We start from the raw sequence: 4,739 nt of genomic DNA, 5'->3' as shown, positions 1-4,739 counted from the left end.
CTGATTTGGGAATTTGTTATAAATTTTTGTGTGTTTGGATTTGGATAGTTGTTATTATTATTTTTTTTCCTTAGCTGATTTGGGAATTTGTTATAAATTTTTTTGTGTTTGGATTTAAAAATTTGTTATTATTAATTTTTTTCCTTAACTGAGAGGCGTTAGTGATTTGGTAATTTTCGGTACCTCTAAGGATTATTCCTAGAAAAAAATTTCTCAGGTCAAGGCTTGCGCGTTAGCGTGAGAACTGATGATCTTTCATGGGTAATTTGGTAATTTTCGAAAGAGCCCAACGGATAGCTTCAAAACGCGCATGGACTTTTTGTTTATGGACCTCTAGAGCTCCATAATTGGCTTGCGTGTTTCTTCACACATATAAAATGTAATTTTTTCCAAAAAGTTGCGTTTTGTGCTTAACCAAACGCACATAAAGGGCTGACTGTTTGAAAAAGTGGCTTTTTGGGCTCAAAACGTTGAAACAAACAGGCACTTAAACATTTTATCCATATTTTTCATTACTACATACAACATTAGAGCATTCCATTGTCAGAGGAAAAGAAACTCCTCAAGAAATCAAACAGTTAGAGGGAACAAGGGGGACACCAATGATGTCTTAGCTGGATATTCTAATGCAGACTAGGCTGGGAATGCTGATGATAGAAAAAAGTACTTCAGGAGTTGCTGTTATGTGGGTAATAATCTTTTTTTCTGGATGAGTAAGAAACAGAACTCCATCTCTTTATTCACTGCTGAGGCTGAATACATTGCTACTGGTAGCTGTTGCACCCAAATTCTGTAGATGCAAAAACTCCTCCTTAATTATGGTATTCGTCAAGAACATCTTACCATCTATTGTGATAATACGAGTGCCATTAACATCTCTAAAAATCCTATTCAACATTCTCGAACAAAACATATAGAGATTCGACACCACTTCATTCGGGAGCTTGTCGTAGATGGCACACTCATTCTTGAATTCATCCACACTGATGATCAAAAGCATGATTTGTTCACTAAGCCTCTTGATAGTAAACGGTTAGAATTCCTACGTCAAAACATTGGTGTAATCTCCATGGAGTGATCTCTCCTCCTTCTCCTCATTCCTCTTGCATTTGCATCTAATTTTATGCTTTGCTTTGTTTAACATGTTTTTGTTTGTTTATTTTCAGTTTTTCTTTATTTTGTTTTTCATAAAATAAAAAAAAAAACAGAAAAACAGTGTGTGTTTTGTGTATATTGATGCCTGTGTACTTTGGATGGCCATTGAAATAAAGTTTTCTAAACTTTATATCTTTTGTAACTTAGATGAGCATCTCAATGCACAAGCTTTGTGGCTTGTGTTTGTAATGAGTACGATTAAATAATCTCTTATACTTAACACTCATATCACTCTTTTTTATGGGAATAATAAAAAATCCTAAGAGAAAAGCATAAGTAACCATCTCACCACTAAAGCCCACCAATCATGAATGACATTTGTATGCTTCGGCATAGCAAATTAGTGATGTTTAAGATGACATAATTGGATATTTCTTTTTTCTCTCTTATATGTCCATATATGATATGCTCAAAAAGAAAATATGCAAAGAAAATAAATAAAAGCAAAAAGAAACAAAATGCTTTTAGTTATGGTTGTTTGGTTTTTTTTTAAAAACCATCACTCATCACTCCTTACTCAAATATCATCACTCATCACTCCATAACTCATTTTTTATCACTTAAAAATCCTCAAATATCTCCAAAGCTGGTTTGGCACCTAAACCCGGTTCTGTTTTCAACTTCAAAAACTCAAAAAATTGGGACTCACACCTGACATATACTACCAATGCACCAAATCCCCTACCCACCATTCTTTACTTCACTTACCCCAAAACCAAACAGCAAGTTCTTCACTACAACTTTCTCAGGAAAATGGTCATGAAAGAATAGAAAGAATAGCATATTTTTGCTTGGAGTTAATTGCCCAGCTGAGATCATCAGGTGGCTATAGAAAGCCATGGAAAATAAGTAAGTGGACACACATATCATATTACAATACACAAATCATATTAGAACGAAACTGAGCACAATACCCAGTACCCATATAGCACATACAATTTTATTCATTCCTTAAAAAGAAACAAAATGACTCCTACACGTTCTGAGGATTTGGTATATGTGCATTCTAATCTTCAAATTTTGTCAAGGCGCCATGAGGAGTACGTAAATGCAGCAAGAAAGATGTAGGATATTGGGAATGAGTGTGACATACATGGAGGAGCTAGAATTCTTGAGAATGCTACCCTTACACTTGATGAGCCATAATTGGAGGCCATGGTTATTGGGAATACTAGCACTAATGTAACTACTAGTGTAAGTGAAGTTCAAAGTGAACCTATGGATATTGAAAATGAGGATGATGGTTGTATTTGATTGTCTTGAACACTTATCTTTTATTTTGTTTTAGTTTCAAACATGTGGGTTGTATTCTAATTTCCAAACATCGTGGAATGTTTTAGTTTCAAACTTGTGGGTTGTATTTTAATTTATGAACATCATATTTTAATTATTATCTACTATATACTTTTAAATTGGTATATGTTTACAATTATATGAAAAAATATGCTTAGCAATATATAGAAAATATAAATAAAAATAATTTTTTAAAAAACGTATCTCGCCACACACGTACCCTACTTTTTCGAAATTGCCAAGTCTCGCACCCACACCCGAACTTGAATCTACACCGGTGCTTCATAGCTATTTATAATTTGTTAGAAAAGGAAGTGAAAATAGCATCTCTCTCTTTTCTTTTCTTTTTCCCTTGAAAAAGCATGAAAAAGGTATCTTTTGCTACTATATCTGGACCCCAGAAGTGAAATTGTAATTCTGGGATTTAAATGTATTTTATGCAAGTTAAATTATTTGTATGTAAAATGGGCATTTCATTTGCAAGTTGCATCGACCCCTCTCCAGCTAGATAATGAGCATGGTTTTGAAACTTAGACCGTTCAATGAACCGTAAAAGGGAGAGTTTCAAGGTTTTTGAGGTTGGACCGTGGTCGAACAGAAATCGAACCGTGATGACGTCATAATTAATTTAATAATTAAATAAAATATAAATTAAATTAATATAAATATAAGAAATAACTAAAATAATTAAATTAAATATAAAATCTATCTTCCAAATTAATTTTTTTATATCATAACTTTCACAAAACAAATAAAAAATATCAAATACTAAACAAAGGTAAATATAGTATTTATTTATATGTTGACTAGTTAAACTTGTGATAGCAATTATAATATACAAATGATAAAGGACACTTAATTTGGACACATTTAACTGTGGGCAGGGGGCTGTACTCCTAATATATATATATATATATATATATATATATAAAGTGAAAAAGTTTCCAGCTTGTCCTCCACTACTCCTATCATCCATTTACCCTATGGCTAAGTTTTAAAGAAAAAAAAGTGTCCTATCAATTGTCATGGCAGAAAAGGGTCCAGAAAGGGCCAGAAAAGCTATCATAGCAAAAACACGTATCCCATCCCGTCAAACCAGTGAAAGTGTGAAACAAACTAAAAATAACTAAAATATAATTTAATTAATATAAATATAAATATAAATATAAAAAATGAGTCTTTTGGCTAAATATTGCAAAAAATAAAGTTTTTTGTTGTTATAGCCACTGTTCAAAGTTATTTGGCAAAATGAGAAAAGAGAATGAATTTCGGCAACAGCGTTGCCGAAATTGCATAAAAAAGTATGAGAGAGAAATAAATTTGCAGGTGATGGCAGGATTTGAATTTCGGTAATCCCATTACCGAAATTCCTGCTGCCCAAACCATTACCCGAGTGAGTGCCCAAATAAAAACAATTGTGGCAATGCCATTGACGAAAATGGAAAAAAAAAAAAAAAAAACCAATTGAGGTGCCATTGCCGAAAATGAGAGAAAAAAAAGAAAAAAACCAATTGAAGTGCCATTGCCGAAAATGGGAGAAAAGTAAAAAAAAAAAAAAAAAAAGTCAATTGTGGCAATGACATTGCCGAAAATGGGGGAAAATATTAAAAAAAAAAATCTATTGTGGCAATGGCATTGCCGAAAATGGGTGAGAAAAAAAAAATTGTGGCAACCAAGTTGCCGAAAATGGAGGGAAAAAAAATGCTTCGTCCACAATATTTTTCACAACAAATTACAAGTGGTTAGTTGTTATTGGTTTAAATTTAAACCTAATACTAAGACAACTTTTGTGCCCCAATAATAACAATCAGTAACAACCTGCCAGTTAGGATTTGTTGTAAAAATGTTGTGGATGTATCATTTCTTAAAAAAATCGTAGTGTCAAAATAGAAAAAAAAAAGAAAAAAGTGGCAAATTGTTTTGTGGCAATTGCATTGCCGAAATAGAGGGAAAAAAAAAAAAAACAATTTGCCACTTTTTTTTTCCTTTTATTTCGGCACCACGATTTTTTTGAGAAATGATACGTCTACAATATTTTCACAATATTTTTACAACAAATCCTAACTGGCAGGTTGTTACTGATTGTTATTATTGGGGCACAAAAGTTATCTTAGTATTAAGTTTAAATTTAAACCAATAACAACTAACCACTTGTAATTTGTTGTGAAAAATGTTGTGGACAAAGCATTTTTTTTCCCTCCATTTTCGGCGACTTGGTTGCCACAATTTTTTTTTCTCACCCATTTTCGGCAATGCCATTGCCACAATAGATTTTTTTTTTTTTTTTATAC

The sequence above is a fragment of the Castanea sativa genome, chromosome 6 (assembly GCF_040712315.1).
Source record: "Castanea sativa cultivar Marrone di Chiusa Pesio chromosome 6, ASM4071231v1".
Taxonomy (NCBI): domain Eukaryota; kingdom Viridiplantae; phylum Streptophyta; class Magnoliopsida; order Fagales; family Fagaceae; genus Castanea; species Castanea sativa.
This window is presented reverse-complemented; position numbering follows the sequence as displayed.